The sequence below is a fragment of the Oncorhynchus mykiss genome, chromosome 30 (genome assembly GCF_057628025.1).
Source record: "Oncorhynchus mykiss isolate SJ-2025 chromosome 30, ASM5762802v1, whole genome shotgun sequence".
NCBI lineage: Eukaryota > Metazoa > Chordata > Actinopteri > Salmoniformes > Salmonidae > Oncorhynchus > Oncorhynchus mykiss.
Genome location: NC_143051.1, coordinates 12,689,871 through 12,715,000, shown reverse-complemented (window position 1 = coordinate 12,715,000; position 25,130 = coordinate 12,689,871). Strand labels below are relative to the sequence as shown.

The 25,130-nt window shown below is 44.1% G+C and overlaps 2 long non-coding RNA genes across 2 annotated transcripts in view; both read right to left on the bottom strand.

The window, feature by feature from the left end:
* The window catches only part of LOC149970205 (uncharacterized), a 68,438-nt gene that overhangs the window by 41,701 nt on the left and 1,607 nt on the right, over positions 1 to 25,130 (bottom strand). The window lies entirely within an intron of this gene.
* LOC149970206 (uncharacterized) lies at positions 7,570 to 23,744 on the bottom strand. Its single transcript, XR_016493698.1, has 2 exons — positions 22,483 to 23,744; positions 7,570 to 13,057 (listed from the first exon to the last, which is right to left on the bottom strand). It is a non-coding gene; the product is annotated as an uncharacterized LOC149970206 (long non-coding RNA).

Sequence of the window (25,130 nt, the reverse complement as noted above, 5' to 3'; positions counted from 1 at the left end):
TGGTGGAAAATAAGTATTTGGTCACCTACAAACAAGCAAGATTTCTGGCTCTCACAGACCTGTAACTTCTTTTTTAAGAGGCTCCTCTGTCCTCCACTCGTTACCTGTATTAATGGCACCTGTTTGAACTTGTTATCAGTATAAAAGACACCTGTCCACAACCTCAAACAGTCACACTCCAAACTCCACTATGGCCAAGACCAAAGAGCTGTCAAAGGACGACTGAATCTGCAATAGGTAAGCAGCTTGGTTTGAAGAAATCAACCGTGGGAGCAATTATTAGGAAATGAAAGACATACAAGACCACTTATAATCTCCCTCGATCTGGGGCTCCACGCAAGATCTCACCCCGTGGGGTCAAAATGATTACAAGAACGGTGAGCAAAAATACCAGAACCACACGGGGGGACCTAGTGAATGACCTGCAGAGAGCTGGGACCAAAGTAACAAAGCCTACCATCAGTAACACACTACCCCACCAGGGACTCAAATCCTGCAGTGACAGACGTGTCTTCCTGCTTAAGCCAGTACATGTCCAGTACATGCAGTTTGCTAGAGAGCATTTGGATGATCCAGAAGAAGATTGGGAGAATGTCATATGGTCAGATGAAACCAAAATATAACTTTTTGGTAAAAACTCAACTCGTCGTGTTTGGAGGACAAATAATGCTGTCTTGCATCCAAAGAATACCATACCTACTGTGAAGCATGGGGGTGGAAACATCATGCTTTGGGGCTGTTTTTCTGCAAAGGGACCAGGACGACTGATCCGTGTAAAGGAAAGAAGGAATGTTTTTTTTTTCCCTCATTTTGTCTGTCATAGTTGAAGTGTACCTATGATGAAAATGACAGGCCTCTCTCATATTTTTAAGTGGGAGAACTTGCACAATTGGTGGCTGACTAAATACTGTTTTGCCCCACTGTATATGTTTCTTTACACATGCAGTATTTAACACCTTTTTTGTTTGGCAGAAAACTACTTCCACACTTTTTTTCCTGGTACCAGTTACCTTCAGTGGAGTCCCGTGGGGGAGAACACCGTGTTCGTGAGAATCTCCCTTTTCCACAGTGGGGTTATATTAGTTTATTGCCAAACGTTTTAGATGCTACAAACAAAATGTGGCATATCAACTGCCCCTTGTGGTGGTTGTAGAGGAAAACAGAGACCACCAACGTGTTAGAGTTTCCCCTTTCCATAGAACGGTATGATAGTTACTAGGCCAAACCGTTCAGACTCTACAGACGTTTTTGTGAGAAGACCAACTTTTGAGACGTCTCCTGGTCTGACAAACAACTTTCAGTAAGACATCTGCAGATGTGGTGGATTGAGACGCATCCAATGCCACAAAACAGATATCGCTGAAGAATATCCACATCTCAGGAAATCGTTCTCGAGTTATTGATATTTGATGGTCAGAATGTCTGGCGAAAATCGAAATGCAAGCCAACTTCACCACAGTTTTTCAACAAGCTTTCGCTTCAGGCGTTTTTTTATCTGCTCTACCACACACCTGACGGGTATAAGGTTGAACGCCTTCTCTCTTACTCTGCCTCCTGAAAAAGCTTCTCCCTAATGGGTGTGACACCTACTCCCGTTGCCTGCTGCACTGCTGTTTGGATCTCACCTGGCGATCTGTTCCCCCACTGCCCTGTCCGGTACAGGTCCTTCCGACCCACTCCCCCCTCTCTCCTCAGCTTTCGCTGGACTCCAGAACACACGCACACACACACACACACATCAGACTTTGGACTGATTGGGATTTTATGTAGGCTAATTAACTTGTAACGCTTATAATGTCAGCTTACTCAAACGCTATAATGAACTATTATAGGCCTACTATTAATGTATTTATCTTAGACATTTATAGCCTACTCTGTCAAGTCATGGCTAGCCCCAAGTCGTTATATATTTTAACTTGTGCTTTATTCTATTTTCCCCATGACTCCTTTGTGCTTTGTTGACTATGAACAGACAATGTTTGTTCCCACACTCGCGACTCTGGCTCGCTATTGGTCACAGACTCTTGGCCTCCCCTCCTATTCTAACCACCTCTCACCGGATTTGTATTCATGTTACCTGATGAAATTGCTGTAAAATATGATCTGATGCACATTCAAATGTCATAAAAAATTGTCAATCCCTGTCCTATGCCGTGCCCTAATTATATTACTGCTGATGATATCTGGAAATGTGCATGTACACCCTGGCCCATCTTCTGTTGCAAGCCCCAATCCTGACTTGTGTTCTGATTTCTGCTCTCGTGAAAGCCTTGGTTTTCTGAAATTTAACTCTGGAAGCTTATTATCTAAAATGTATCAATTGAAAGTGTGGGTTCACAGCTCCAATCCAGATGTGTGGGTCATCACTGAGACTTGGTAAACGTCTCTTGGGTATTTTCACGTCCAGATGAAAAGTGTGCCCAAAGTAAACTCAGGCCCAGAAGCTAGGAGATGCATAGATATATTTGGTCGATTTGGATAGAAAACACTCTAAAGTTTCTAACACTGTTACAATAATGTCTGTGAGTACAACATAACTGATATGGCAGGCGAAACCCCAAGGACAAACCATCCCCCCCCAAAAATAATTTCAGCCTACCACCAATTGATGTTATTTTCATGGACAAAATATGTGCTTTTCATTCAAAAACAAGGACATTTCTAAGTGACCCCAAACTTTGAACCGTAGTGAATGTATATTGTAATTGTTGGTTATTGATGTGTATATGATGGGTGACGAAAAGCATGCTCTTCAAACGATCGCTGCCCCCACCAGCCCGCCTGACTAGCATCACTACTCTGGACGGTTCTGACTTAGAATATGTGGACAACTATTAATACCTAGGTGTCTGGCTAGACTGTAAACTCTCCTTCCAGACACACATTAAATATCTCCAATCCAAAATTAAATCTAGAATTGGCTTCCTATTTCGCAACAAATCCTCCCTCACTCTTGCTGCCAAACATACCTTCATAAAACATACCTTCATAAAGTCATTCATAAAATGGCTATCCTACCGATCCTTGACTTTGGCGATGTCATTTACAAAATAGCCTCCAACACTCTACTAGCAAATTGGATGCAGTCTATCACAGGGCCATCCGTTTTGTCACCAAAGCCAATATACTACCCACCACTGTGACCTGTATGCTCTCGTTGGCTGGTCCTCGCTACGTATTCGTGGCTAAACCCACTGGCTCCAGGTCATCTATAAGTCTTTGCTAGGTAAAGCTCTGCCTTATCTTAGCTCACTGGTCACAATAGCAACTCCCACCCTTAGCACACTCTCCAGCTGGTATGTCATCCTCAAAGCCAATCCTCCTTTGGCCGCCTTTCCTTGCAGTTCTCTGCTGCCAATGACAGGAACGAATTGCAAAAATCACTGAAGTTGGAGATATATCTCCCTCACTAACTTTAAGCATCAACTGTCAGATCAGCTTTCTGATCGCTGCAGTTGTACACAGCCAATCTGTAAACAGCCCATCCAACCAACTACCTACCTCATCCCCATATTTGTTTTTGTTTTTCTGCTCTTTTGCACTCCAGTATTCTTACTTCCACATCCTCATTTGCACACATATCACTCCAGTGTAAATTGGTGGAAGTGTTAGTTAGATTACTTGTTGGTTATTACTGCATTGTCGGAACTAGAAGCACAAGCATTTCGCTACACTCGCATTAACATCTGCTAACCATGTGTATATGACAAATAAAATTTGATTTGATTTGATATGATTTGCTAAATTGTAATTACTTCACCACAATTGGCCTATTTATTGCCTTACCTCCTTACTTCATTTGCACACACTGTATACAGATTTGTCAATTGTGTTATTGGATGTACGTTTGTTTATCCCATATGTAACTCTGTGTTGTTGTTGTCGCACTGCTTTGCTTTATCTTGGCCAGGTCGCAGTTGTAAATGAGAACTTGTTCTCATCTGGCCTACATGGTTACATAAAGGTGAAATAAAAAAATAAAAAATAAATGTATAGACATGTATAGTGTAATTGTTGATTATTTATGTGAGTATAGACATGTATAGTGTAATTGTTGATTATTTATGTGAGTATAGACATGTATAGTGTAATTGTTGACTATTTATGTGAGTATAGACATGTATAGTGTAATTGTTGATTATTTATGTGAGTATAGACATGTATGGTGTAATTGTTGATTATTTATGTGAGTATAGACATGTATAGTGTAATTGTTGACTATTTATGTGAGTATAGACATGTATAGTGTAATTGTTGATTATTGATGTGAGTATAGACATGTATAGTGTAATTGTTGATTATTTATGTGAGTATAGACATGTATAGTGTAATTGTTGACTATTTATGTGAGTATAGACATGTATAGTGTAATTGTTGATTATTGATGTGAGTATAGACATGTATAGTGTAATTGTTGATTATTGATGTGAGTATAGACATGTATAGTGTAATTGTTGATTATTTATGTGAGTATAGACATGTATAGTGTAATTGTTGATTATTGATGTGAGTATAGACATGTATAGTGTAATTGTTGATTATTGATGTGAGTATAGACATGTATAGTGTAATTGTTGATTATTTATGTGAGTATAGACATGTATAGTGTAATTGTTGATTATTGATGTGAATATATGTGCTTCAACACCTGCATTGCTTGCCGTTGGGGGTTTTAGGCTGGGTTTCTGTACAGCTCTTGGAGATATCAGCAGATATACGAAGGGCTATATAAATACATTTGATTTGAGTTGATATAGACATGTATAGTGTAATTGTTGATTATTGATGTGTAATATAGATAGATAATTGTTGTTTATTGACATGTAATTGTGGATTATTGATGTGTTCACGCTGGGCTCATCTGCGAGAGAGGGCCTAGACGTTGGCCTAGCGTTGGACTAGTAACCGGAAGGTTGCAAGTTCAAACCCCTGAGCTGACAAGGTACTAATCTGTCGTTCTACCCCTGAACAGGCAGTTAACCCACTGTTCCTAGGCCGTCATTGAAAATAAGAATTTGTACTTAACTGGCTTATTAAAGGAAAAATAAATCAAATAAAACATCAGGTGCTGAACTGATACAACAGGTCTTTGTCAAGACGTTTTCTTTCTGTCTTTGATGTCCCCCTTATCCAGGTAATAACTGAAGGTACACAGCTGAATGCCAGTAAGTAAGCAAGCAGACTGTGTCTACAGCCTCTACGTGATAACGTCTAGGCCCAAGTGTAGGTCTCAAAAGAAATGGAGAGTTTTGTTAAAGGAGAGGTTTCTGTCAACACGTCTGAGATCTCTGATGTAATCTGTTTTTGTCTGGAGAGAGATAGACAAGGACTCCAGAACTTCCAGACCATTGGAACAGACACATACAAATACGCACGCGTGCAGACACACACATCTCCTCTACCACACACACAACAAATAACTGACCCTTACTGAAAGACAATGTAATGAGGACTCTTGAACACTCTGCCAGCAGATATGGGCATATTTGTACATTCACATGTAGATTTGAATGGCCGAGACCCAAAATTCTGAGAGGTAACAACACATCAGCTGGGGTAGCAGATAATCGGCATGCTATTGTTAGAGCCAGACTGGCAAAACACAAAAAGGTCACAGCGAGATGCAGTCATAAATCAGCATGGAGAGAAAAAAAAACAGTGACATAGATCATAGACGAGGGAGGAAAAGGACAGAGGAGAGAGGGGGAGGAGGAAAGAAATGAGGGGTGGGGATGGAGAGAGACAGAGAGAGAGATGAGGGATGGGGAGCGAGAGATGAGGGGTGGGGAGGGAGGGAGATGAGGGGTGGGGAGGGGAGAGAGATGAGGGGTGGGGAGCGAGAGATGAGGGGTGGGGAGGGAGGGAGATGAGGGGTGGGGAGGGGAGAGAGATGAGGGGTGGGGAGGGAGGGAGATGAGGGATGGGGAGGGAGGGAGATGAGGGGTGGGGAGGGAGGGAGATGAGGGGTGGGGAGGGAGGGAGATGAGGGATGGGGAGCGAGAGATGAGGGGTGGGGAGGGAGGAAGATGAGGGGTGGGGAGGGGAGAGAGATGAGGGGTGGGGAGGGAGAGAGATACGGGGTGGGGAGCAAGAGAGATGAGGGTTGGGGAGGGAGAGAGAGATGAGGGGTGGGGAGAGACAGAGAGAGATGAGGGGTGTGGAGGGAGAGAGATATGAGGGTTGGGGATGGAGAGAGAGATGAGGGGTGGGTCCACTTTATTCTAGCCAGTACACATCCCAACAACCCCAGAATCCCTGATCTATGCTCACTCTCTCTCTCTCCCCATCTCTCCCCCTCTCTCTCTCAGTCCCTCTATGGTGATAACTGTCTCTGATGTATGCCATTACCCACAGAGGCTTCTGATTAAAGCTGGAAATAGCCCAGTGAATGGTCTCTGACTCACTCCTGTGGATTTGGGGCCTGAATTTAAACAGACAGACCCTCAGCTCATAGCTCACTAGGGTCATCTTCATGTGCTCTAAAAGGGGCAGGGCAACGGGGTGGTACACACACACAAAACACACACATGTATGAATGCAAAACCCACATGCATGTGCACATATACACACACAAACACACCACACAGACACATGCACAGGCACATGTGCACATACACACCACGAACTCATACACACATTCAAGCTCCTGCTGCACACTAAGCGACAGAATTAAAGGGCATCCCGGGTTCACCCTTCTTGTCCTCCTCTCCATCTTTCAATCTCTCCAACTCACCTCTCTAATCTCTCTCACCCCTCTAATCTCTCTCACCTCTCTAATCTCTCTCACCTCTCTAATCTCTATCACCCCTCTAATCTCTCTCACCTCTCTAATCTCTCTCACCTCTCTAATCTCTCTCACCTTTCTAATCTCTCTCACCTCTCCAACATCTCTCACCCCGCTAATCTCTCACCTCTTTAATCTCTCTCACCTCTCTAATCTCTCTCACCTCTCTAATCTCTCACCTCTCTTATCTCTCTCACCTCTCTAATCTCTCTCACCCCTCTAATCTCTCACCCCTCTAATCTCTCTCACCTCTCCAACCTCTCTCACCCTCTGAACTCTCTTACCCTCTAATCTCTCTCACCCCTCTAATCTCTCTCACCTCTCTAATCTCTCACCTCTCTTATCTCTCTCACCCTCTAATCTCTCTCACCCTCTAATCTATCTCACCCTCTAATCTCTCTCACCTCTCTAATCTCTCTCACCTCTCTAATCTCTCACCTCTCTTATCTCTCTCACCTCTCTAATCTCTCTCACCTCTCCAACCTCTCTCACCCTCTAATCTCTCTAATCTCTCTCACCCCTCTAATCTCTCACACATCTCTAATCTCTCTCACCTCTCCAACCTCTCTCACCCCTCTAATCTCTCTCATCTCTTTAATCTCTCTCACCTCTCAACCTCTCTCACCCCTCTAATCTCTCACCCCTCTAATCTCTCACACCTCTCTAATCTCTCTCACCACTCTAATCTCTCACACCTCTCCAACCTCTCTCACCCTCTAATCTCTCTTAACCTGTAGTGAGGTGCGTACTGGAGGCAGAGAAGTCAGGCGCAGGAGAGCGGAAACTGATTTACAACGTTGTCGTTTAATATCCATAAACCACCGTCAACAGAACAATACAATAAATGGGTCAAACAAAACCTGGTAAATACCAGCATACTGTGCATAAGAACTACAAGAAACAATTACTGACAAGGACATGGGGGGGAACACAGGGTTAAATACACAGCATGTAATTGATGGAATTGCAACCAGGTGTGATGGAAGACAAGACAAAACCAATGGAAAATGAAAAGTGGATCAGCGATGGCTAGAAGGTTGGTGACATCGACTGCCGAACGCCGCCTGAACAAGGAGAGGAAACTTCGGCAGAAGTCGTGACACAACCCTCCAACCCCTCGCCCCTCTAACCTTTCTCACAGATTAACCAAACTTTGCACCTGAGAATAAATTAGTGAACATTAAAGAAGCAAACTTGTTGCAGGCTATAAATCACCTTGGTTGACTACAAAGAAACCTGACAGTCTGAGACCAATTATCCTGAGGAAAAGACAATCTTATGTAGTAGCTGTACCTGGAGAGGTTGGGCTGCCCATGCTGTCTGGTTAGACAAGGACATGTTTTATCTCGAGGTTGGGCTGCCCATGCTGTCTGGTTAGACAAGGACATGTTTTTATCTCGAGGTTGGGCTGCCCATGCTGTCTGGTTAGACAAGGACATGTTTTTATCTCGAGTTTGGGCTGCCCATGCTGTCTGGTTAGACAAGGACATGTTTTTATCTTGAGGTTGGGCTGCCCATGCTGTCTGGTTAGACAAGGGCATGTTTTTATCTCGCGGTTGGGCTGCCCATGCTGTCTAGTTAGGCAAGGGCATGGTTGACAGTGGCAGTCTCAGTGTGGAACCAGCTCCTGCTGCTCACTAGGCCACATGCCAGATGGCACACTGTTACCTGTAGTGTACTTATTTTTACCAGGTTCCATATAGTTCTGGTAAAATGTAGTGCACTATGTATGGAAAAGGGTGCCATCTGGGCCACAGCCACAGCTGAGGTAATGACTACCTTGATAGGGAAGCCATACTGTAGGCCTGAGGGTTATGAGGGCGGAGGGGGTATTGACTGTCTTGGTAAGGGGTTTGTTCGTTCCCTATGCCTTGGGGCTATGAGGCTGAGATAGTTAGGAGAGAGGGTATTGACTGTCCTTGCAAAGGGTTTGGTCGTTCCCTATGCCTTGGGGCTATGAGGCTGAGATGGTTAGGAGAGAGGGTATTGACTGTCTTGGTAAGGGGTGTGGCCGTTCCCTATTCCTAGGGGCTATGTGGCTGGGGTGGTTAGGAGAGAGGGCATTGACTGTCTTGGTAAAGGGTTTGGTCGTTCCCTATGCCTTGGGGCTATTGGGCTGAGATGGTTAGGAGAGGCAGGGGCTCTGGCCTCGGAGTGGAATGAGTTCTAGCTGAACCATTAGAGTAAGGATGAAAGTAGAGAGAGAGTAGTGCTGAACGAATAACCAATATTTCTGATACTTTTCGGTTTATAAACAACTAATTGATTGACGTCGGTTCAATTAATTGAATTACATCGTTTTTTCTCTGAGCTTGATTAATCAGATCAAGCCAAACTGTGCAATGTTGTATGGAATTGTAGTTTTCAGCAGGCTAATATTCTACATAGATTATGTCATGATGCTGGCCTGGGGGTAGGTTAATGACAGTCATAAATAACTCTTCCCCCCTTTTTCCTCTCTCTACCCTACTGATGTTACATTTGAAAACCCCTCGGTTAACATAGAGATTCTGGGAACATCAGAAGGTGGGGGGAAATGAACCATATTTTGGTAATCCGACCAGTTGAACATATGTGGTGGTACTTAATGAATATGATGTCAGTTCGGTTGTCATCTGAGACATTCTCATCAATGATAGTATGACATGAACTCTACAGTGGAAAGTCTACACATTATAGTTATCAGATTAACATGGAATTGTTGTGAAATATAAAATGTTTGAATATGAAATTATGTGATGGGATGAAATGTGATTTTAGTTTCTAAAATGTGAGAATTGGGTTTTCATGAGTGAATTAGGCCCGACTCAGTGCCCTGCCCACGTGAAGAGACATTGGTTATAACCAATGAAACACGCCCTCCTCTCCCTTCCTATACAAAGCCTTGATGACAATATAACCTCCTGTTCCAAGGATGTGAGGACGATGGTCCAAACGTTAAAAGGGACTAACATGTCAACTACAGAACTAAGCCAACCTCAGCGTGAGCTTTGGTTGTGAATGGTATGAACTTTGAACTCTTATTCACTACAGAAGTGATACCTCCTAGCCGTTGAGTTAGCAACAGCAGCTGCAAACGTGGGCTAGGAAAGAACAGGCAGAGTATCCCATCTATCACCTAACGATGACACTACAAAATACCCAATTTACCACCAGAGACATTCTTCAAAGAACAAAGTACTCTGTTGGGCAACACGGCCTTCCATCTACCACCAACCTACCGAAGCGCAGCTCAGAGTAAATATTTATTGCATTTTCCTTTTCCAAATGGGTGGTAAATTAATATGCATAAGATTCGGTATTTACGATAGAGTAGCTGCCTACGGCCCAATAGAGACATAGCTTCTCCCTTTGTTTTTCAGTCTTCCCGCTCTTTCACTCAAACCCAGCCCCCTTTTCTTTGGGTAACCAGCTGTCATATCTGTTCCATCCGCTAGGGACGTTTTCCTTTATGACATAATTTGTAATCAATGTATGGTTCATTCTGTGTATATGTAATTCTGTGTGATTAGTTAGGTATCTAGTAAATAAATAATTAAACCCAATTTTGCATTGCTGATTCAAGTTGTTAGCCAGGGTTCGTGAAGATAACCAAGAATGTACAACTTTCAGATGAGACTGAAATAATGTGACGATTAATATTGACTGCTATTGATGTAAAATATTACTAGGTCTTTATTCGGAAGATAACAGATCTAAAAATATTATTTAATGGTGCCCCGACTTTCTAGTTAATTACATTTACATGATCAGCTGAATCAGGTAATATTAATTACAGAGAAAGGATTTTATAGAATAGCATGTCATATCACTTAATCCGGCATAGCCAAAGACACAACACAGTGAAAAAGAGAAGAGAGAAGATGAGAGGAAGCAGAGAGGAAGAGAAGATGAGAGGAAGCAGAGAGGAAGAGAAGATGAGGAAGCAGAGAGGAAGAGAAGATGAGAGGAGGTGAGGAACAGAAGATGAGAGGAGGTAATGAAGAAGAGAAGATGAGAGGAATGAGAACTAAATAAGAAACATCACATGTGTTTAGATATAGCGAGAGAGAGAGAAAGAAAGAGGGAAACATAGACACACACAAGCAGTGCTACAGTAATCTCTGTCTCCACTCAGTCCTGAACACATAAACCATATCAGCCATTGTAGTTGGTTAATTTGTACCCCAATTTATGTCAGCTCCTCTCTCTCTCTCTCTCTCTCTCTCTCTCTCTCGCTCTCTCGCTCTCAAATCAAAATGTTATTTGTCACATGCGCCAAATACAACAGGTGTAGTTCACCTTACAGTGAAATGCATACTTACAAGCCCTTAACAAACAATGCAGTTTTACGAAAAAATAGTTAAGAAAATATTTAAAAAATAAAAGTAACAGAATGAAATTGCAATGAAATAACTAATAAAATGTTACAATACACACAAATCTAAAAGTAAAAGAATGGAATAAAGAAATATTTCAATATTGAGACAAGCAATGTCGGAGTGGCATTGACTAAAATACAGTAGAATAGAACCCAGTATGTACACATGAGATGAGTAAAGCAGGATGTAAACATTATTAAAGTGACTAGTGACTCCATGTTTATGTACTGTATATAGGACAGCAGCCTCTAATGTGCAGGGTTGAGTAGCCGGCTAGTGATGGCTACTTAACAGTCTGATGGCCTTGAGAAATAAGCTGTTTATCAGTCTCTCGGTCCCAGCTTTGATGCACCTGTACTGACCTTGTCTTCTGGATGATGGCGGGGTGAACAGGCCATGGCTCGGCTGGTTGATGTCTTTGATGATCTTTTTGGCCTTTCTTTGACAACAGGTGGTGTAGGTGTCCTGGAAGGCAAGTGGTGTGCCACCGGAGATAAGTTGGGTAGACGAGGCTATGTACAGGGGGTACCGGTACCAATTCAATTTGCGGGGGTACAGGTTAGTCGTGGTAATTGAGGTAATTTGTACATGTACTGTAGGTAGGGGTAAAGTGACTATACATAGAAAATAAACGGTGAGTAGCAGCAGTGTCAAAACAAATTGGGGCCTTACGGTCAGATGCACTGCAGTTGCCATACCAGGCGGTGATGCAACTGGTCAGGATGCTCTCAATGGTGCAGCTGTAGAACCTTTTGAGGATCTGGGGACCCATGCCAAATCTTTTCAGTCTCCTGAGGGGGAATAGGCCTTGTTGTGCCCTCTTCACAACTGTCTTGGTGTGTTTGGACCATGATAGTTTGTCGGGATGTGGACACCAAGGGACTTGAAGCTCTCGACCTGCTCCATTACAGCCCTGCTAATATGAATGGGGTGTGTTTGTTACTCCTTTTCCTGTTGTCCACGATCAGCTTCTTTGTCTTGCTCACGTTGAGGGAGAGGATGTTGTCCTGGCACCAAACTGCCAGGTCTCTGACCTCCTCCCTATAGGCTGTCTCATCGTCATCAGTGATCAGGCCTATCACCGTTGTGTCGTCAGCAAACTTATTGATGGTGTTAGAGTCGTGCCTGGCCATGCAGTCGTGGGTGAACAAGGAGTACAGGAGGGGACTAAGCACGCACCCCTGAGGGGTCACAATGTTGAGGATCAGCGTGGCAGATGTTGCCTACCCTTACCACCTGGGAGCGGCCCGTCAGGCAATCCAGGATCCAGTTGCAGAGGGAGGTGTTTAGTCCCAGGGTCCTTAGCTTAGTGATGAGCTTTTTGGGCACTATGGTATTGAAGCTGTAGTCAATTAACAGCATTCTCACAGAAGTGTTCATTTTGTCCAGGTGGGAAAGGGCAGTGTGGAGTGCAATTGAGATTGCGTCATCTGACAATCTGTTGGGGCGGTATGGGAATTGGAGTGGGTCTAGGGTTTCCTTTAATGTGAGCCATGACCAGCCTTTCACAGTACTTCATGGCTATCGACGTGAGTACTACGGTGTGGTAGTCATTTAGGCAGACTACCTTTGTGTTCTTGGTCACAAGGACTATGGTGGTCTGCTTGAAGCATGTAGGTATTACAGACTCGGTCAGGGAGATTTTGAAAATGTCAGTGAAGACACTTGCCAGTTGGTCAGCGCATGCTCTGAGTACACGTCACTCTCCAAGTGTGACCTTCCATATTGTCAATCTATGTCATTCACATTGCTTCAGTGATACGAAGGCACAGAATGGTGGTGTTTCTCTTTGTCAGTTTCACAGCCAGGCTAAGCTTCTGGGTGCTTAGCAAGGAAACCGCTTCAACAGCTCGCTGAGTAAGTGAGCATGTCTCGAGATGCAGAATTACCATACCTCGCTGGCTTGATACATCTGGGAAATGAAAGAGAGATGGAGAGAGGGAGAGAGGAAAAATACAGAGGGGGAGGTGGAGGGTAGAGGTTGATATGCTTATTCATTTCTCGTGTGCGAGTCAGGTGACCGGTGCTGGTGCTGAAAATGGCAGGTCCCACAGGGTTTTACCTAAGGGGCTGCTGTCATCTAGCACAGGTGTGAGTATTTCATATTATTGTGTGTGTGCGTGAGGGGGGTTGTGTTTTTGCATGTGTGTGTATGAATTGTAGGTGTTTGTGCACACTGTAGGTGTGTGTGTTAGTATGTGTTTCTGAATCTGTATTAATAAACATGTGTGTGTGTGTGAGTGAGTTAGTGTGTGAGTGAGTGAGTTAGTGTGTGTGCCTGTGTGTGTGTTTCCTTACAAGTGTGTGATATGCCACTAATACTGTATGACACTAATAATCAAGGTTTGGTTGATTCAATCAGGTTTGTAGTGTTGGGAAACAACAAAAATGTGCACCCCTTTAAGACACACTGGTGCAGATACTTGTAGAGTAACAAAACAGTGATTACATAAACATCTAGATACTTGTAGAGTAACCCAACAGTTATAACATAAACATCTAGATACTTGTAGAGTAACCCAACAGTGATAACATACATATCTAGAGACTTGTAGAGTAACAAAACAGTGATAACATAAACATCTAGATACTTGTAGAGTAACCCAACAGTTGTAACATAAACATCTAGATACTTGTAGAGTAACCCAACAGTGATTACATAAACATCTAGATACTTGTAGAGTAACCAAACAGTGATAACATAAACATCTAGATACTTGTAGAGTAACCCAACAGTGATAACATAAACATCTAGATACTTGTAGAGTAACCAAACAGTGATAACATAAACATCTAGATACTTGTAGAGTAACCCAACAGTTATAACATAAACATCTAGATACTTGTAGAGTAACCCAACAGTGATAACATAAACATCTAGATACTTGTAGAGTAACCCAACAGTGATAACATACATATCTAGAGACTTGTAAACCCAACAGTGATAACATACATATCTAGAGACTTGTAGAGTAACCCAACAGTGATAACATAAACATCTAGATACTTGTAGAGTAACCCAACAGTGATAACATAAACATCTAGAGACTTGTAGAGTAACCCAACAGTGATAACATAAACATCTAGATACTTGTAGAGTAACCAAACAGTGATAACATAAACATCTAGATACTTGTAGAGTAACCCAACAGTGATAACATAAACATCTAGAGACTTGTAGAGTAACCCAACAGGGATAACATGAATTGCGTATACATGGAAGACTGTTTGTTACCTTTTAGGCAATACATCTGTGACACTGACGCAGTCACTATCATTATACAATGTAGAACATAGTGAAAATTAAGAAAAACCCTGGAATGAGTGGGTGTGTCCAAACTTTTTACTTGTACTAGGGTTTCAAGCTCTGGTTGATATTTAGTGATATTTAGTGAGTTGTGTTTGGTGGTCAGTGCAACCAAATACCAACATTTGAAGGGGATGTATCTTCTGCTTGGATAGTTCCTTCTGTGCCACTGACTTACTGAAGTCTGGTTTTAATTCCAGTTCTTCTACAATTTAATATTTGCTAGGAAGAGATTCACGTCTCCATCTCAACAAAAAAATTAAAGTTAAAGAATTGGACGAAATAAAGAGCATTTAAAGTTTAATTTGATTTGATTTAGTCCTGTTCTTCCACGCCTTGAGAAAGAGTTGTGAATCCAACATATAAATGTTTTATTTGTTAGACAAACTGGAATTAAACCCAGACTAAGTCAGTGGCACACTATCCAAGCAGAAGATAAATCTCCTTCAAATGTTGGTTTTTGGTTGCGTTGCCAACCAAACACAATTCAACATTACTTTTGTAAGACTGTAAATAGCCTACTAATATAACATTCAATCTTTCAATTCAAATCTAATCAAAATTAGTTAACACATCCATGGCCAAATGTTGAGTTTACTGTAACTATAAGTCTTCTTAAGTAATCATATCAAGTGTGCATGCTCAAGACAGAGTGCATAGGTCGTCGCAGGTCTGCTGAGATGTTCACAATTGCTGTAATAATCTGTCAGAATCTCAAACATTATTGGTCACTTGCACCATGTACTTTTAATGTAATCTCAACTGCCAACCAGGCCATCTGCTATCAGACGAAGCACAGTGATAAAATAAACAACATTTCTGACATTGTATTCCCATCTCTTGTATAAATAAACAACATTTCTGACATTGTATTCACATCTCTTGTAAAAATAAACAACATTTCTGACATTGTATTCCCATTTGAACTTTGATTTGCTCAGAAATTGTTAACATTTGGGTGACAACTAAATAAAAAATCAGACATTGTTTTTTCCATTAGAATTTGATAGAAACCATAGTGACAACAAATTGGAAATGCAATTAACTTCTGTCTGTCTTTTTGAGTGGGTTAATATAGGTTACAATCTCATTGATCAACACCTCAACCAGATATTGCCCGATAATCCACATTGAAATGACGTGGTGTGCCCAGTGGATAGCATCACCATTTATTTCAGGGTATTTTCATACATATTGTCATGTACTGTCATGTTGTGTCTTGTTTCTGTCCTTTCTCTTCACCCTGTCTCCCTCTGCTGGTCGTGTTAGGTTACCTTTTCTCCCCCTCTTTCCCCCAGCTGTGCCTTGTCTCCTCCTAACTACCTCGTCACCCCTTTTCCCACCTGTTCCCTTTTTCCCTCTGATTAGTCCTCTATATCTCTCTCTGTTTCTGCTCCTGTCTTTGTCGGATTCTTGTTTGTGTTTCATGCCTGAACCAGACTATCGTCATGTTTGCTGCAACCTTGTCCTGTCCTGTCGGAATCTGCCGGTCCATCTGAGCCTACGTTTGTTTTGTTATTAAAGAAGCTCTGTTTACGTTAATTCGCTTTTGGGTCCTCATTCACGCACCGTAACAGAAGAATCCGACCAAGAATGGACCCAGCGACTTCGGATCCTCTCCACTCAGCCGTCGAGATCCAGGGAGCGATGCTAGGCAGACACGAGCAGGAATTGTCTGCTGCTCGACATGCCGTTGAGACCCTGGCCACCCAAGTCTCCAACCTCACAGAACAGGTTCACCATCTCCGCCTCGATCCACCGGCCACTTCCAGGGCTTTCGAATCTCCGGAGCCCAGAATCAATAACCCGCCGTGTTACTCTGGGGAGCCCACTGAATGCCGCTCGTTCCTCACCCAGTGTGATTGTGTTTTCTCTCCAGCCCAACACTTACTCCAGGAGCACTGCTCGTGTCGCCTACGTCATATCTCTCCTTACTGGACGGGCTCGTGAGTGGGGCACGGCAATCTGGGAGGCAAGGGCTGAGTGTACTAACCAGTATCAGGACTTTAAGGAGGAGATGATACGGGTTTTTGATCGATCTGTTTTTGGGGAGGAGGCTTCCAGGGCCCTGTCTTCCCTATGTCAAGGTAATCGATCCATAACAGACTACTCTATTGAGTTTCGCACTCTTGCTGCCTCCAGTGGCTGGAACGAGTCGGCTTTGCTCGCTCGTTTTCTGGAGGGTCTCCGCGCAGAGGTAAAGGATGAGATTCTCTCCCGGGAGGTTCCTTCCAGCGTGGATTCCTTGATTGAACTCGCTATTCGCATTGAGCGACGGGTTGATCTTCGTCACCGAGCTTGTGGAAAGGAGCTCGCGTTCTCCGTTGCCCCCCTCTCCGCTTCACTACCATCTTCCTCTGCCGGCTCGGGTGCTGAGCCTATGCAGCTGGGAGGTATCCGCATCTCGACTAAGGAGAGGGAACGGAGAATCACCAACCGCCTCTGTCTCTATTGCGGTTCTGCTGGTCATTTTGTCACTTCATGTCCAGTAAAAGCCAGAGCTCATCAGTAAGCGGAGGGAGTCCACGGCCTTGTTCGCCCTGGATGGTAGTCCTCTCCCCAGGATTCAGCGTGAGACGCTACCTTTAACCCTCACTGTTTCTGGTAATCATAGCGAAACCATTTCTTTTTTAATTTTTCGTTCACCTTTTACACCTGTTGTTTTGGGCCATCCCTGGCTAGTTTGTCATAATCCTTCCATTAATTGGTCTAGTAATTCTATCCTCTCCTGGAACGTCTCTTGTCATGTGAAATGTTTAATGTCTGCTATCCCTCCTGTTTCCTCTGTCTCTTCTTCACAGGAGGAGCCTGGTGATTTGACAGGGGTGCCGGAGGAATATCACGATCTGCGCACGGTGTTCAGTCGGTCCAGGGCCACCTCTCTTCCTCCACACCGGTCGTATGATTGTAGTATTGATCTCCTTCCGGGAACCACTCCCCCCCGGGGTAGACTATACTCTCTGTCGGCTCCCGAACGTAAGGCTCTCGAAGATTATTTGTCTGTAGCTCTTGCCGCCGGTACCATAGTCCCCTCCTCCTCTCCCGCCGGAGCGGGGTTTTTTTTTGTTAAGAAGAAGGACGGGTCCCTGCGCCCCTGCATAGATTATCGAGGGCTGAATGACATAACAGTGAAGAATCGTTATCCGCTTCCTCTTATGTCTTCAGCCTTCGAGATCCTGCAGGGAGCCAGGTTTTTCACTAAGTTGGACCTTCGTAACGCTTACCATCTCGTGCGTATCAGGGAGGGGGACGAGTGGAAGACGGCGTTTAACACTCCGTTAGGGCACTTTGAATACCGGGTTCTTCCTTTCGGCCTCGCTAACGCTCCAGCTGTCTTTCAGGCATTAGTCAATGATGTCCTGAGAGACATGCTGAACATCTTTGTTTTCGTTTACCTTGACGATATCCTGATTTTTTCACCGTCACTCCAGATTCATGTTCAGCACGTTCGACGTGTCCTCCAGCGCCTTTTAGAGAATTGTCTTTTTGTGAAGGCTGAGAAGTGCTCTTTTCATGCCTCCTCCGTCACATTTCTCGGTTCTGTTATTTCCGCTGAAGGCATTAAGATGGATCCCGCTAAGGTCCAAGCTGTCATTGATTGGCCCGTCCCTAAGTCACGCGTCGAGCTGCAGCGCTTTCTCGGCTTCGCGAACTTCTATCGTCGTTTCATCCGTAATTTCGGTCAGGTGGCAGCTCCTCTCACAGCCCTTACTTCTGTCAAGACGTGCTTTAAGTGGTCCGTTTCCGCCCAGGGAGCTTTTGATCTCCTCAAGAATCGTTTTACATCCGCACCTATCCTTGTTACACCTGACGTCACTAGACAGTTCGTTGTCGAGGTTGATGCGTCAGAGGTGGGCGTGGGAGCCATTCTTTCTCAGCGCTCCCTCTCTGACGACAAGGTCCACCCTTGCGCGTATTTTTCTCATCGCCTGTCGCCGTCGGAACGTAACTATGATGTGGGAAACCGCGAACTGCTCGCCATCCGCTTAGCCCTAGGCGAATGGCGACAGTGGTTGGAGGGGGCGACCGTTCCTTTTGTCGTTTGGACTGACCATAGGAACCTTGAGTACATCCGTTCTGCCAAACGACTTAATGCGCGTCAGGCGCGCTGGGCGCTGTTTTTCGCTCGTTTCGAGTTCGTGATTTCTTATCGTCCGGGCTCTAAGAACACCAAGCCTGATGCTTTATCTCGTCTCTTCAGTTCTTCAGTAGCCTCCACTGAACCCGAGGGGATTCTCCCTGAGGGGCGTGTTGTCGGGTTGACTGTCTGGGGAATTGAGAGGCAGGTAAAGCAAGCACTCACTCAAACTCCGTCGCCGCGCGCTTGTCCTAGGAACCTTCTTTTCGTTCCCGTTCCTACTCGTCTGGCCGTTCTTCAGTGGGCTCACTCTGCCAAGTTAGCCGGCCACCCTGGCGTTCGGGGTACGCTTGCTTCCATTCGCCAGCGTTTTTGGTGGCCCACCCGGGAGCATGACACGCGTCGCTTCGTGGCTGCTTGTTCGGTCTGCGCGCAGACTAAGTCCGGTAACTCCCCTCCTGCCGGCCGTCTCAGGCCGCTTCCCATTCCCTCTCGACCGTGGTCTCACATCGCCTTAGATTTTGTCACCGGACTGCCTTCGTCAGCGGGGAAGACTGTTATTCTTACGGTTGTCGACAGGTTCTCTAAGGCGGCTCATTTTATTCCCCTTGCTAAGCTTCCTTCTGCTAAAGAGACGGCACAAATCATCATCGAGAATGTTTTCAGAATTCATGGCCTTCCGTCAGACGTCGTTTCGGACAGAGGTCCGCAATTCACGTCTCAATTTTGGAGGGAGTTTTGCCGTTTGATTGGGGCTTCCGTCAGTCTCTCTTCCGGCTTTCACCCCCAGTCTAACGGTCAAGCAGAACGGGCCAATCAGACTATTGGTCGCATCTTACGCAGTCTTTCTTTTCGCAACCCTGCGTCTTGGTCAGAACAGCTCCCCTGGGCAGAATACGCCCACAACTCGCTTCCTTCGTCTGCGACCGGGCTATCTCCTTTTCAGAGTAGCCTCGGGTACCAGCCTCCGCTGTTCTCATCTCAGTTCGCCGAGTCCAGCGTCCCCTCCGCTCAGGCTTTTGTCCAACGTTGCGAGCGCACCTGGAAGAGGGTCAGGTCTGCACTTTGCCGTTATAGGGCGCAGACTGTGAGGGCTGCTAATAAGCGTAGAACTAAGAGTCCTAGATATTGTCGCGGTCAGAGAGTTTGGCTCTCCACTCAGAACCTTCCCCTTAAGACCGCGTCTCGCAAGTTGACCCCGCGGTTCATTGGTCCGTTCCGTATTTCTCGGATCATTAATCCTGTCGCAGTTCGACTTCTTCTTCCGCGATATCTTCGTCGCGTCCACCCGGTCTTCCATGTCTCCTGTGTCAAGCCCGTTCTTCGCGCCCCCGCTCGTCTCCCCCCCCCCCCCCCCATCCTTGTCGAGGGCGCACCCATCTACAGGGTCCGTAGGATTTTGGACATGCGTCCTCGGGGCCGTGGTCATCAGTACCTAGTAGATTGGGAGGGGTACGGTCCTGAGGAGAGGAGTTGGGTTCCCTCTCGGGACGTGCTGGACCGTGCGCTGATCGATGATTTCCTCCGTTGCCGCCAGGTTTCCTCCTCGAGTGCGCCAGGAGGCGCTCGGTGAATGGGGGGGTACTGTCATGTACTGTCATGTTGTGTCTTGTTTCTGTCCTTTCTCTTCGCCCTGTCTCCCTCTGCTGGTCGTGTTAGGTTACCTTTTCTCCCCCTCTTTCCCCCAGCTGTGCCTTGTCTCCTCCTAACTACCTCGTCACCCCTTTTCCCACCTGTTCCCTTTTTCCCTCTGATTAGTCCTCTATATCTCTCTCTGTTTCTGCTCCTGTCTTTGTCGGATTCTTGTTTGTGTTTCATGCCTGAACCAGACTATCGTCATGTTTGCTGCAACCTTGTCCTGTCCTGTCGGAATCTGCCGGTCCATCTGAGCCTACGTTTGTTTTGTTATTAAAGAAGCTCTGTTTACGTTAATTCGCTTTTGGGTCCTCATTCACGCACCGTAACACATATCTGTTTTACTGTTTAGAAATGAAAGCACTTTTTTAAATCTAGCCCCAATTTGAAGGTGTCATAAGTATTTGGACAAATTCATATTTGTCATATTTGTCAAATTCAAATATTGTATTTGTATTAAAGTGGTCAAAAATGTAGTATTTGGACCCATATTCCTAGCACGCAATGACTCCATCAAGCTTGTGACTCTAAAAATCTGTTAAATGCATTTGAACTTTGTTTTGATTGTCTTTCAGATTATGTTCTTTAAATCTGAACCAAATATATTCTACTGATCAAACGATAGGGCAGTTTAACCAACATCTTCATTTCCTCTAACATTTTATAAACACCTGACATTTTGAGCTCTTTCCAAACAAGATAAACAAAATGTAAAGAGTATATGAAACCACATTCATGATTTTTCCCCCCAAGTTTTGTAGAAACAGCTGACATTTTGACCACTTTCCCAGCACTTTAGACAGAAAGTTAGGGGTTGTGACATTTTGGTCTACTTCTATTCAAATCAGAACAGAATTATCTTCTACCAATAAATGACAGCTGTTTTAGTAACCACACATCAACTACTTTTTGTCTCATCTTTTACAAATTGCAATTTTGAATAACCAGTAAGTGAGAGAATGACCATTCCTTGAGTTTACCCCGACAGTAGAGATGGAAGTGAAACCTCTCTCTAGCTTCCCATGTAGCAAACAATTTCTGTTTTTTGCTTATTTTTCCTTTTTTCTCTTCCTTTGTTCTACCATCTAGTCTATGCACTCTGCATTGCGCTTTGGATCCAAATGCATCAGTAAACTACACACCATGCCTTGATCAAACAGGCAATAGCATGTAGCACCTGACAAACGAAATTGCAATAGTAAAAACGGGAACAAAATGTGATTTATGTCCATGGCAATGTGACATAGAATCTGTCATTTAGCTGCAAGTGTCACAGAGAGAGAAAGTACATCTGTGGATGTGTGTGTGAGAGAGAAAGACACCTCAACAACAATCTAATTTCCCTCTGTCTCCAAAGGGGTTAATATGAACTGCCCCTGAGGGAGCTGTCACCTAGAGCAATATGAATACAATCTAATCACCATCTCTCTCTCTCTCTCTCTCTCTCTCTCTCTCTCTCGCACTCTCTCTACCTCTCTCTCTCTCTCTCTCTACCTCCACCCCCTCTCTCTTTCTCTACCTCCACCCCCTCTCTCCCTCTGTCATTGCCACCTTCCCTCCCAACATCAAACTGAATTCCAGTCACCTCAGCTTGGGCTGGGTCCTTAAACCTCATCAACCACCAGTAGTCCATTCCCAGTCAATTACTTCTCCTAAATCAAACCCACCAATAAAGACTGCACAGATCCGCTGGTGCTTTGGGCAGTCTGGCTTGTGTCACCGTGTTCATCTTCCCCCTCCTTGTCCCCAATAGAACAGATTGTCAGCTGCATACAGTAGCTCTGTATTCTGGGTTGTCATTCTTGACTGGTGAACTGATGAAGCTTGAACACTTGTTTATGTTTTACGGGGAGTGATAGAGAAGATAGCACATGTGAGAGGAGGCGGAGTATCGCTGTTGCTCTAATGTAATTGGCTGGACAACTTCATCATAGGAGTAGCTAGCGGACGGCGCGGCAATGATGCGTGTCTTCCCCCCTCCTCCTCTCCTTGCTCCATTAAAGATCCATCAATATCCTCAATGATACAACACAACCCTCTTCCATTAAAGATCTATCAATATATCCCAGTTTCCTTCATATCTAGATCCATAATGGGTGAAGACAAAGACATGCTATTCTTGAGAGGCCCATTTTGCTGTGTATCTGAAAAGAGAAGCCATCATTATTTGCATAGTGTGACAGTGTGTGTACATGCACGTGTGTGTTGTATGTGTGTCTGTATGTTTGTCTGTCTACATTTAAGTGTCTGTGCTTGCATGCACACGCGTGTATGTGTGAATACTCTGAGACAAGGGCCGTGCGTTTCCTTTGTGTACCTGGGGCCAGATAACGTAGCTTCGGTTGACTGGCTGAGTGCTCCAGCATCGGAGCAGAGTGGAAGGACAGGCCCTATCTGTAATGGTTTTCTCCTCTGCTCCCTATCTGCAAAAGTGTTCTCTGTATACTCCACACACACACACACACACACACACACACACACACACACACACACACACACACACACACACACACACACACACACACACACACACACACACACACACACACACACACACACACACACACACACACACACACACACACACTTAGATCTGTGTTCACACACATGGGCATGCTCCTCAGAGCTATATTTATCCGGAGGGAGGGAGAGAGATATTATGGAGTGAGAGAAATTATAGAGAGAGAGATTATGGTGTGAGAGAGTGATTATGGAGTGAGAGAGAGAGGTTATGGAGAGAGATATTCTTGAGTGAGAAAGTGATTATGGAGTGAGAGAGAGAGAGAGATTATGGAGAGAACTATAAAGATTTTGGGGTGAGAGAGAAAGAGAGGGAGAGAGATTATGAGAGATAGAGATATTATGGAGTGAGAGAGAGAGTGATTATGGAATGAGAGAGAGAGTGATTATGGAATGAGAGAGAGAGAGATTATGGAGTGAGTGAGATTCAGTCAGATTCAGTCAACTCACAGTCACCAAACTGACACCCCTGTCAGACCACCGCCAAATCACAGTCTTCTTGAAAAGAGCAATACTCAATTGAGGCATCAAAGCCAATGGAACTGAGTAATATTAAGAAATGCTATAGATGGAAGGAATGTAGCTTGGAAATCTGCCAAAAAACTATTAGACAACAACAAATTCAATCCCCATTAGACAACTTCCTGGATAAAACGTTCCACTGTAATTGGGAAGGTGTAAACTTGGCAGTAGAAAATCTTAAAAGCATATTTGACCTCTCAGCTTTCCTATCAAATCTAAAAATCTGCAATAGAAAACCAAAGAAAATGAACAACAATGACAAATGGTTTGATGAAGAATGCAAAAATGTGAGAAAGAAATTGAGAAACCTGTCCAAACAAAAACATAGAGACCCAGAAAACCTGAGTCAACGCATTCACTATGCTGAATCACTAAAACAATACATAAATACACTACGGAAAAAGAAGGAACAGCACGTCAAATCAAATCAAATGTATTTATATAGCCCTTCGTACATCAGCTGATATCTCAAAGTGCTGTACAGAAACCCAGCCTAAAACCCCAAACAGCAAGCAATGCAGGTGTAGAAGCACAGTGGCTAGGAAAAACTCCCTAGAAAGGCCAAAACCTAGGAAGAAACCTAGAGAGGAACCAGGCTATGTGGGGTGGCCAGTCCTCTTCTGGCTGTGCCGGGTGGAGATTATAACAGAACATGGCCAAGATGTTCAAATGTTCATAAATGACCAGCATGGTCCAATAATAATAAGGCAGAACAGTTGAAACTGGAGCAGCAGCATGGCCAGGTGGACTGGGGACAGCAAGGAGTCATCATGTCAGGTAGGCCTGAGGCATGGTTATGGGGCTCAGGTCCTCCGAGAGAGAGAAAGAAAGAGAGAAAGAGAGAATTAGAGAGAGCACACTTAAATTCACACAGGACACCGAATAGGACAGGAGAAGTACTCCAGATATAACAAACTGACCCTAGCCCCCGAACACATAAACTACTGCAGCATAAATACTGGAGGCTGAGACAGGAGGGGTCAGGAAATCAACTCTATGTAATTGAAGAATTCATAGACTCTAACAACTTTTGGGAAAATTGGAAAACACAAAACAACAACACAAATAATTATTTAGCCAAGATTGAGATGTATGGGTAAACCACTTCTCTAATCTTTTGGCTCTATAACAAAAACAAACAGAAAAAACATATACATGATCAAATACAAATCTTAGAATCCACTGGATTCTCCAATTACCTTGAATGAGCTACAGGACAGAATATAACCCAATACAACCCAAAAAATAATGTGGTGTTGATGGTTCCTCAATGAAATGATCAAATATACAGACAACAAATTCCAATTGGCTGTACTAACACTCTGTAACATCATCCTTAGCTCTGGCATCTTCCCCAAAATTTGGAGCAAGGACTGATCACCCCAATCCACAAAAGTGAAGACAAATTTGACGCCATTAACTACTGTGGAATATGCGTCAACAGCAACCTTGGGAAAATCTTCTGCATTATCATTAACAGCAGAACTGTACATTTCCTCATTGAAAACAATGTACTGAGAAAATGTCCAATTGGCTTCTTACCAAATTATCGTATGACAGACCACGTATTCACCCTGCACACCCTAATTGACAAACAAACAAACCAAAACAAAGGCAAAGTCTTCTCATGCTTTGTTGATTTCAAAAAAGCCTTTGACTCAATTTGGCATGAGACTCTACAATATACAAATTGATGGAAAGTGGTGTTGGGGGAAAAACATACGACATTATAAAATCCATGTACACAAACAACACGTGTGCTGTTAAAATAGCCCAAAAAAAACAAATTTCTTCCCACAGGGCTGTGGGGTGAGACAGGGATGTTAGGCACCACCCTCTTGGTGGTGTCTTTGGTCTGCTGGGCCGAGTGACCAACCAATAATTCACAAAATGGGACAACAAAAAAAATTGAGATTGCATGCA